Raw genomic sequence first — 12,018 nt, forward strand, 5'->3', positions numbered from 1 at the left:
ATGAGTTCTGTCCCTGAGATGTGTCCTGTCCCTGAAATGTGTCCTGTCCCTGAGATGTGTCCTGTCCCTGAGATGTGTCCTGTCCCTGAGATGAGTTCTGTCCCTGAGATGTGTCCTGTCCCTGAGATGTGTTCTGTCCCTGAGATGAGATCTGTCCCTGAGATGTGTCCTGTACGTGAGATGAGTCCAGCGTGAAGGAGCGCAGCACTGCCCCGCATCCTCAGAATCTCCTCCTTGCTCCCCAACGTCAGAAAGCCAGAGCGCCGTAATCTCGCAATGTGTGAGCTAGTGCATGCGCTGTTCCTTTCCTGAGGCTAATGTCAGCACAGGGAAGGAACAGTATGATGACACTGCTCATGTGCTAGCTTGCGGATCGCGAGATTACGGCACTCTGGCTGTCTGACGTCGTGGAGCAATGAGGAGATTCTGAGGATGCAGGGCAGTACATCTCAGGTTAATTTGCATATGGATCAGCAATGGGGACTGGATATTGCGGATGTGCTAGCGGGCATCTAGCAACCCATGTCCTCAGCTCTATACCCTCAGCTCTATACCCAAAATCCCGATGACAGGTTCCTTTTAACCATTTTTACGAGGTGTCGGGGAAGAGGACAAGCCTGTCTCATTTATCATTTCCGGTTTGTGGCATGGAAAATGGTCTTAAACTACGCCAGCAAGTGAGCTAGTGCAGTTTACACCCTGTCACATGGCTTTTAGAACCAAGCGCCAAAGTTATGATGAGGCCTGCCCCTCTACATAACTTTGCTGCATCCGCTGCCAGCGCATGGGGAACGTGACTGCCGTATAAATCGACGATCTTAAAAAATGACCAACTTTATTTTTATTCTGTGCAGATTAGACAACTCTGATGTACACTTTGGGAGGCATTTATGAAATCAGGTATGTCAGTATCGTGCCGAAAAAAAGTCGCAAGTCATGGCAACTGCGACATTTCCATGTCGACTATGAAATTTTTTGTGACTGCGATCTTTGACACTTTCACAATGGTCTACGCTAAAAGTGAGATTAGACCTGGATTATGATTATGCAAAAATCACAAAAAAGTCTGAACCCACGCCAGACAACCCCCTGGTGTGCATTCACACATAAAGGCGTAAACCACATCACACTCACACCACATATATTATTAAAGGGCACCAGTTCGGTGCAGACACACAAAGCAGAATGACATAAAACTGACATAAAAACAACCTTAAATGATAAATGACCCACTTTTTTCTTTCTTCAGTGCAGATTAGACACATCTCATGTACACTTTGCTTGTTTCTTCCTTGTGGAAATTGACCTGCCATACGGATTTTTGAAATCCACAGAATGCCAATTGTCTGGGCAATTTCTTTCTATGGATTACATTCTTTGTAAATCCACAAAAAAAAAAAACACAAGTGGCACATGGAGTTTTTCTAGCGGATTTAGTGTAGAAACATACTGAAATCTGTGCAAATTTCCTGTGTACAAACCTGCACACGGTGCAGATTACACGCTTTTTCATACAGCATGCCAATAGTTTCTACTGGTTGTTAGAGAGGATTTCGCCCTTTGTAAAGCAAAGGGTGAGCTTGGGGCACATCCACAAGAAACTCTGCGTGTGTTTTAGCATGGAAATGCAGAGAAATCTGCATGAAAATAAGTGCAGAAATTCTGTTTGGAAACCTGCACGCTTGCGCAGGTACACTACAGGTATCGGTACATTGTTGTGCTGCTCGCATCAGCTAAAAGAAAAGCATAGTCACTTATGTAAAGTGTATTTTTAAAATAACTTTTTATTAGGTTTCTTTTCAAGGTCAATATATATTTGATTGGATGAAAAATCAGGGGAAATATAAATCCAAAGAAGACAAACAAGTTAACAATATTAACTATAAATAATTAACAGTCCAAGCCATTATAGGGCTATATGATAAGGTCTAGAATGAAACAAAGTATGAAGTATACGGAAAGTAAAGTGTCCAGGGAGCTTGCACTGTATGGACAGTAGGAGCCTCCTCTGGTAGGTTGGCAAATACATGCAGGTAGAATCAATGGCTGTGTACAGGATGTGCAGGATGTATTTCTTTCACCATCAGATACAGAAGGGTATTGTAGAAGAAGCATGTTAGCTGACACTAATGCTGCACATATACAGTACAGACCAAAAGTTTGGACACACCTTCTTATTCAAAGAGTTTTCTTTATTTTCAGGACTATGAAAATTGTAGATTCACACTGAAGGCATCAAAACTATGAATTAACACATGTGGAATTATATGCATAACAAAAAAGTGTGAAACAACTGAAAATATGTCATATTCTAGGTTCTTCAAAGTAGCCATCTTTTGCTTTGATTACTGCTTTGCACACTCTTGGCATTCTCTTGATGAGCTTCAAGAGGTAGTCACCTGAAATGGTATTCCAACAGTCTTGAAGGAGTTCCCAGAGATGCTTAGCACTTGTTGGCCCTTTTGCTTTCACTCTGCGGTCCAGCTCACCCCAAACCATCTCGATTGGGTTCAGGTCCGGTGACTGTGGAGGCCAGGTCATCTGGCGCAGCATCCCATCGCTCTCCTTCATGGTTAAATAGCCCTTACACAGCCTGGAGGTGTGTTTGGGGTCATTGTCCTGTTGAAAAACAAATGATGGTCCAACTAAACGCAAACCGGATGGAATAGCATGCCGCTGCAAGATGCTGTGGTAGCCATGCTGGTTCAGTATGCTTTCAATTTTGAATAAATCCCCAACAGTGTGACCAGCAAAGCACCCCCACACCATCACACCTCCTCTTCCATGCTTAACGGTGGGAACCAGGCATGTAGAGTCCATCCGTTCACCTTTTCTGCGTCGCACAAAGACACGTTGGTTGGAACCAAAGATCTAAAATTTTGACTCATCAGACCAAAGCACAGATGTCCACTGGTCTAATGTCCATTCCTTGTGTTCTTTAGCCCAAACAAGTCTCTTCTGCTTGTTGCCTGTCCTTATCAGTGGTTTCCTAGCAGATATTCTACCATGAAGGCCTGATTCACACAGTCTCCTCTTAACAGTTGTTCTAGAGATGTGTCTGCTGCTAGGACTCTGTGTGGCATTGACCTTGGTTTCTAATCTAAGCTGCTGTTAACCTGCGATTTCTGAGGCTAGTGACTCGGATGAACTTATCCTCCGCAGCAGAGGTGACTCTTGGTCTTCCTTTCCTGGGGCGGTCCGCATGTGAGCCAGTTTCTTTGTAGCGCTTGATGGTTTTTGTGACTGCACTTGGGGACACTTTTAAAGTTTTCCCAATTTTTCGGACTGACTGACCTTCATTTCTTAAAGTAATGATAGCCACTCGTTTTTCTTTACTTAGCAGTTTTTTTCTTGCCATAATACAAATTCTAACAGTCTATTCAGTAGGACTATCAGCTGTGTATCCACCTGACTTCTCCAAAACGCAATGGTCCCAACCCCATTTATAAGGCAAGAAATACCACTTATTAAACCTGACAGGGCACACCTGTAAAGTGAAAACCATTTCAGGTGACTACCTCTTGAAGCTCATCAAGAGAATGCCAAGAGTGTGCAAAGCAGTAATCAAAGCAAAAGGTGGCTACTTTGAAGAACCTAGAATATGACATATTTTCTGTTGTTTCACACTTTTTTGTTATGTATATAATTCCACATGTATTAATTCATAGTTTTGATGCCTTCAGTGTGAATCTACAATTTTCATAGTTATGAAAATAAAGAAACCTCTTTGAATGAGAAGGTGTGTCCAAACTTTTGGTCTGTACTGTATATCAGGAGAATTATTGACACCTATGGTGGCCGAAACTGGAGGAGCACTGTGGCCAAGCCAGGTGGGACAATAGTTGTAAACAGTCCTGAGAATGACAAATATGGGGGCAGCATTCTGAGAACCATGATGACAATCACTATGTCAATCACAGTTACTATGACTGATGACTATGGAATCCCTGTGGTTAACACAGGGGTACTGCTATTACAGATGAGGCATAGGGGCACAATGGCTGACATCTAATAAGGGCATACTGTGACTGAACACTAATACTTTGACAGTTATGGGGTCACTGTGTCTCTCGATGGGGGCTCTCTGTGGCTGCCAGCTATACAATTAGTATGGCTTAAAACTATGGGGTCATTGTGATAATACAGTGAGGAACAGAAGTATTTGAACAGTGAACACCCATACGATTTTGCAAGTTCTCCCACTTAGAAATCATGGAGGGGTCTGAAATTCACTTTGTAGGTGCATTACCACTCTGAGAGACAGAATGGAAAAAAAAAAAAAAAAAAAAAAGGAAATCACTTTGTATAATTTTTAAAGAATGTATTTGTCTTGCACTGCTAAACATAAGTATTTGAACACCTGAGAAAATCAGTGTTAATATTTGGTACATTAGCATTTGTTTGCAATTACAGAGGTCAAACATTTCCTGTAGTTCTTGACCAGGTTTGCACACACTGCAACAGGGATTTTGGCCCACTCCTCCACACAGATCTCCTCTAGATCGGTCAGGTTTCAGGGCTGTCGCTGAGCAACACAGAGTCTCAGCTCCCTCCAAAGATGCTCTATTGGATTTAGGTCTGGAGGCTGGCTAGGTCACTCCAGAACCTTGATATGCTTCTTACGGAGCCACTCCTTGGTTATCCTGGCTGTATGCTTTGGGTCGTTGTCATGTTGGAAGACCTAGCCACGACCAATCTTCAACAGCTGTAAAGACTTTATAACTTACAGCTATGTGGGCACTTTGACCATCATTTGTGGGAGTCTCTGGCTTAACTTAATGAATACTAAGGCTATGGAATACTATGGAAACTGAATTAGTGACTAAAAGCTATAGGGACATTGTGGGCAGCAAATGTGGGTGCCTTGAGGCTAATAACTTTAGGAGCACTTTGGAGCACTGTTGCAGGGGGCCACTCAAGCCCTCATGACCAGGGGAACCAGACATTTTTCTGAATTCAACTGTATCGCCATCCTTATAGGACTGAAGCTTTTGAGGCAGTAACACAGTGCAGGTGGTTGTGAAACAATTACATCATTTGCGCCTGCACTGGGTCTCAGGTAGTGTGACAACATTAGCCGCAGCAGGGTCACATCATTGTAACTGCCTGCACCAGGCATAGGTATCCCAGAGAGCATAAAGAGAACTATAGAGTGCATTAACTGGGTATTATAGGGTTGTTACTGGAGCCATATGGTACATTTTCAATGCTATCGGTGCAAAAGGGAGCATAAAGAAAAAAAATGTAATCATGGGAACCTATAAGGAGTACTATAGGGACATTACTCGGGGCACTGGGGACATTTTTAACATGGGTGCACTTTAGGGGTTATTACTGGGCCACTGGGGGCATTTTTAACTATGGAACACATTAAAAGGCATTACTGGAGATACTTGGGGCATATTTAATACTGGGGAGTTATAGGGCATTACTAGGGACATTTTTAATAGTAGTAGTGCTATAGGGGGTATTTCTGGAGGCCCTGGGACATTTTTAATGCTGGGGTCATTAAAAGGGGCATTACTGGCAGGGGACACTGGGACATTTTTAATACTGGGGCACTATATGGAGGCTTTACTTGAGGCATTAGTAGTACTGGTGGCACTATGGGGAAATTATTTTAATATTGGAGACAGAACCATAGGGGCCATTACTGGGAGCCCCTAAGGCATTTTTAATGCCTGGGGGGACTATAGTTGACATTACCGGAGGCACTTAGGGCATATTTAATACTGGGGTACTATAGATGGACTTACAGGAGACATTTTTAATACTGAAGGCATTAAAGGGGACTTTACTTGGGTAATTTGTAATACTGGTGGCTTTATGAGGAAATGATTAATATGGAGGACACCATAGAGGCATTACTGTAGGCACTAGGACATTTTCATACTGGTGGAAATTTAAAGGGCATTACTTTAGGCATGTGGGGCATATTTAATACTGGGGCACTATATGGAGCACTGTTGAATTGTTTAAATACTGTGGGCGAGGATGCGGCATGACGTGACGGCGTAGTTGCGTAGGTGTGCCGCACGTCTGCCTGTGCGCCGCCCCCCCCCCCCACTTCCCCTGCCCGCCTGCTCCCCCGGTCTCGCTCTCCACCTGAGTCCGGCGGCCGCTGTGCAAGTACAGTGCCGACTGAGAGGAGCGGCCCGGGAGACGTGAGTGCAGAGTGCTGGTGAGCCGGTCAGCCGGTCAGCTGGATGAAAGTGCTCTCGGAGTAGATACTGCGGGCACAGCGGGGACTGGGCAGAGGCTCAAACAAGCAGCGGCACCGCGTGAGGACCAAGTGGGGATCAAGCGAGCTGGGGGTTTGAAGGATGCGGGCTTCACTACAGCGGGCGGGACGCTAATGGAAAAACGGGACCCCACAGGCCACCACACCCCCGCCCCCCCCTAAGTGACTGGAACTACACAGTATTCGACCACCAGGTGAAGGGCCGGACGTCAAGATCTCTTGCTGCCTGATAGATGCTGTCCATCTACTCCTGGCCGGCGGGCTGAAGATTGGTGAGAGTGGGAGTTGCCCACGGATGTTGTTAATACCTGACTAACACGCTCCATTTGTCCACCCGTCAGTTACCTAACTCCATTCTATGAGGTTCTATATAGGGGGCCCGGTGCAGCTGGCAGATTGTGGGTGGCAGATACCATATTGGTCCTGGTCTGACAAGGGGGGGGGGGGAGTTGGTAGGGATTCCCTACATGCTAGCTCCTGCTCTCAATATATACACTGACCCCCTGGACCTTCTGCAGAACTTGGTCAAGATACACCACTCATAACCTATCAGTGGTGACGAGGTGGAGACCAATACAAGTGATGTTAAACCAGCAACTGTTCATCTGGGGTGAATAGTAGCCTATGGACAACACGGAAAAATATTTGACGCTGTGGAGACCAATGTAATTGACGTTAACCCACTAACTGCTTATACTGGTCACTTGGGTGCACAATAGCCCCCAGATAATATAGAAAACTACCTACTAACAGGCCGCTTTATTCTGACTGATTACCTGGAGTCTTAATGTTCGGGCTGCCTGAAATCACCAACATCCAAACCCAGAGGGGGGAAAAAAGCGATGGAGTCAGCAGAGGGCTTGATGGATCTGCCACCGCTGGTGGAACAGACAACCCACAAGGCGAGGGAATTTGACGCAGACAGACTGGATATTATAGATAGCAAGTTGGTGGACATATTGGGGGCAGTGCAGACCACGAATCACTCAGTGAAAGACATTGCAATCTCTGTGAAGGCATTACAGACGGACATTACTCTAATTAGAGATGACATGAATAAAATTCGGGCGAGTATTCAACATGTTGAAGCCGGATTGGCTGAGGTTGAAACAAAACAGAGACAAATGGCCAAGATGACAGACGACTTAGATAAGGAAAGTAGGACGGTCAGTATGAAATTGACAGACATGGAGGATAGAGCGCGTAGGAATAACTTGAGAGTGGTGGGCTTCCCTGAAGGTGTAGAGGGGGAAAGCCCCGCTGGATTTTTACAAAAATGGTTAATACAAGTACTGGGAACTGGGGGGGACTCAACCATGTTTTGTGTGGAGCGCGCCCACAGAATTCCCTTTAAAAAAAACTCCAGCGGGAGAATATTATGCTCAAGTGATAGAGACTGGGTGCTTAGGCGCAAGATGGAATTGCAGGAGATTCAATATAATGGAAATATGATACAGATATACCCAGACTTCTCTAGGGATACCCAAAATAAGCGTAGGGAGTACTATGACATTAAGAAAAGACTGCGGGAGATAAATATCAAGTACTCAATGATGTACCCCGCGAAATTAAGAGTGGTCTATAAGGACACTGTGCTTTTCTTTGAGAAAGTCAGAGATGCCCTTGGACTCCGTGGAGAAATAGCACTTGATGTTGCAGTAGGTCTACGGGGGTAATGGTGGCGGGGTGGGGGATGGGGGGGAGGGTGCCAATTGGCGGGTGGGCGTAATGGAAGAGGTTGACAGGGTTCTACACACCAGTGAACCAGTTTGGGGGAGTGGGTTTGGGGTGGGTGGGAATGGGCCTGGCTACGGGTGTTATTAGGGGGCGGTGGACGACTCTCCTATAGCTCTATAACATAATGAACGATAAAGTAATAACATGGAATGTACGCGGCTTAGGGGATAGAACAAAACGGGTTATAGTTTTTGACCTGATTATTCGACATCTCCCCGCAATAGTTGCTCTTTTGGAAACACATGCACCACCAGAATATTTGATGAAGAAATGGGCGGGCCATCAGTTCCACTCCGGATTCTCTACATATTCCCGTGGGATTAGTATATACGTCCATAGGAACGTTGACTTCAACCCACTGGAACAGTCGATTGACAGAGATGGGAGATTTGTTTTTCTCTATGCCCGATGGAATGGTAGGAAGTGTGTTCTAGCTTTTTTATACATCCCCCCTCCATTCGCTATGACAGTTCTTAACCAGTTGATGACTTTTATGTATAATAGAGAGCGGTGCCTGGTGTTAATATGCAGAGACTTTAACTGTGTATTAGACTCTGAGTTAGATAGAATATCTACCGTAGGGAAACATAACCAGGGAAAGCACTCCCTATTTCGAGGGTTTTGTGAGGAGACAGGGTTAAAAGATGTCTGGCGATGGCTGTATGGTAACAAGCAAGTGTTTTCCTGTTTCAGTAAAACATACAATGCTATGTCCAGAATTGATATTGCCCTGGCCAATAGCGAGATGCTCGATTCAACCTTGAAAATGAAATACGAGATTCATGGAATCTCGGATCATTCACCGATTCTACTGGCTATGAAGATCGGGCGACAATCCGCCATTGCCAGACCGTTTAGATTGAACGTTCACTGGTTAACTATTATAAACGATACAGAGGGAATAGATAAGGAACTCGCACAGTTTTGGCAAGAAAACATTGGTACAACGCATATCCACTTTGTGTGGGATGCAATGAAGGCATATATGCGTGGGTTATACTATGGCAAAATAAAAAATAAAGAAACAGAGTTCTTTAAAGAGGAAAAAAGCCTGGAAGAAAAGGTGGCATACCTGGAGGGTAGGATTACAACAAACAATGATGAGAATATGCGGGCCAAGTTAAAATCTGCCAAGGACCACTATACAAATTTTATGAGGAAAAAAGCACAGAATCAATTATTTTTCCAAGGCTATGAGCATTTTTGTGAAGGAGGTACCCCCGGTAAACTACTCGTCTCTATAAAATCTAATTAAAGGGCCCCCCAAAAGATCAGACAAATTGAAACAGGTGATGGTCGGAAATTGGAAAAAGCAATGGAAATTGAGGGAGAATTCGTAAAATACTTCAATAATCTCTATCGCTCTGACCTGGATGACACGGGGACTAGCATAGAAGATTTCCTGGAACAAATTAAGATTCCAGCATTGTCGGAGCTGGATTCGGCTCTCCTGAGCTCCCCCTTTTCTTTGGGGGAGCTACAGGAGGTCATAAAGGGAGTTCGTGGCTCCTCGGTCCCCGGGTCAGATGGGCTTCCGTTTGGTATATACAAGAGCCATGCGGGGGTCCTTCTACCGGGTTATTGCAAGTTCTGAATGAATCCAGTAACTGTGGAAAGTTGCCCCCGTCTTTAATTGAGGCAATTATTACACTGATTTTGAAGAAGGGGAAGGATGGAAATAAAGTAGAGGCCTATCGACCTATATGCCTGCTCAATGCAGATTATAAGATAATTGCTAAAGCCCTCGCAAATAGGTTAAAAAAGGTAATAACCGGCCTAGTCCATACAGATCAGACAGGGTTTAACCAATGTACGAAGAACCTTTTTGAATGTGCAGATGGGGGGGGGGGAGAGGACCGCTCCATCCTGTCTCTGGATGCCGTGAAGGCTTTCAACAGGGTGGAGTGGCCCTTTCTCTGGCGGATCATGTATAAGATGAACCTGGTTCAAAAATTTATTGGTTGGGTTAAAATGCTATACAATGGACCAGTGGCTAGAATCAATATCAATAGGGTGATTTCCCCCGCTGTCTGTCTACAGCGTGGGACACGGCAGGGCTGTCCACTTTCCCCACTTCTTTTCGCAATCTTCATGGAACCGCTTGTATGTAGAATTCGAGCTGAGCAGAGCATTGTGGGATTCGGGGGAAGGGGGGCGGAGGACAAGATCAGTTTATATGCGGATGATGTATTGCTTTATTTGAATGTTGGATGGAGAAGTGTCCCACGTGTCATGCAAATAATAGAGGAGTTCGGCCAGGTCGCCGGGTATGAGATAAACTGGTCTAAATCCGTCCTCTTTCCTCTGAACCGTGTACCCCCTCAAAATGATTTAAAGGTTAAGATCATCTCCCCACTAGACCACTTGGAATATCTAGGGATAAAGATTGGTAGTTCAACTAGGGAATATAATAAATTAAATATTACTTCCTTAGTGAATAAAGTAAAGGAGAAGGTTAGGGTTTGGCAAAAATTGCCGCTCTCACAGATTAATAGAATTGCATTGATTAAAATGATTCTATTGCCTTGGATATTATACGTGGTCAGTTCCTGCCCCGTCTGGATCGAAGACAGTGTCTTTAACCGCCTCCGAACCGCCTAACGCAGATTCGCGTTCCGGAGGCGGCAGCCCTGCGCAGAGTCACGCATATATGTGTCACCTCATGTACACTCCCTGATCAACCCCTGTCATTGATCACCCCCCTGTAAGGCTCCATTCAGACGTCCGTATGATTTTTACGGATCCACGGATACATGGATCGGATCCGCAAAACACATACGGACGTCTGAATGGAGCCTTACAGGGGGGTGATCAATGACAAGGGGGTGATCACCCATTTAGACTCCCTGATCACCCCCCTGTCATTGATCACCCCCCTGTCATTGATCACCCCCCCTGTAAGGCTCCATTCAGACATCCGTATGATTTTTACGGATCCACGGAAACACGGATCGGATCCGCAAAACGCATACGGACGTCTGAATGGAGCCTTACAGGAGGGTGATCAATGACAGGGGGGTGATCAGGGAGTCTATATGGGTTATCACCCCCCTGTCATTGATCACCCCCCTGTAAGGCTCCATTCAGACATTTTTTTGGCCCAAGTTAGCTGAAATTGTTTTTTTTTTTTTTTTTTTTTTCTTACAAAGTCTCATATTCCACTAACTTGTGTAAAAAAATAAAATCTCACATGAACTCACCATACCCCTCACGGAATCCAAATGCATAAAGTTTTTTAGACATTTATATTCCAGACTTCTTCTCACGCTTTAATGCCAGGGCAGTATAAATACCCCACATGTGACCCTATTTCGGGGCATATTGAGGGGCATATTAAGTCCATGAAAGATTGAAATCAAAATTTTTTGTCCCAAGTTAGCGGAAAGTGAGACTTTGTGAGAAAATACAAAAAAAATCAATTTCCGCTAACTTGTGCCAAAAAAAATAATAATTCTATGAACTCGCCATGCCCCTCATTGAATACCTTGGGGTGTCTTCTTTCCAAAATGGGGTCACATGTGGGGTATTTATACTGCCCTGGCATTTTAGGGGCCCAAAAGCGTGAGAAGAAGTCTGGGATCCAAATGTCTAAAAATGCCCTCCTAAAAGGAATTTGGGCCGCTTTGCGCATATAGGCTGCAAAAAAGTGTCACACATGTGGTATCGCCGTACTCAGGAGAAGTTGGGCAATGTGTTTTGGGGTGTCATTTTATATATACCCATGCTCGGTGAGATAAATATCTTGGTCAAATGCCAGCTTTGTATAAAAAAATGGCAAAAGTTGTCTTTTGCCAAGATATTTCTCTCACCCAGCATGGGTATATGTAAAATGACACCCCAAAACACATTCCCCAACTTCTCCTGAGTACGGCAATACCAGATGTGTGACACTTTTTTGCAACCTAGGTTGGCAAAGGGGCACACATTCCAAAGAGCCCCTTTCGGATTTCACCGGTCATTTTTTACAGATTTTGATTGCAAACTACTTCTCACGCATATGGGCCCCTAAAATGCCAGGGCAGTATAACTACCCCACAAGT

Source organism: Bufo gargarizans, chromosome 1 (genome assembly GCF_014858855.1).
Source record: "Bufo gargarizans isolate SCDJY-AF-19 chromosome 1, ASM1485885v1, whole genome shotgun sequence".
Taxonomy (NCBI): domain Eukaryota; kingdom Metazoa; phylum Chordata; class Amphibia; order Anura; family Bufonidae; genus Bufo; species Bufo gargarizans.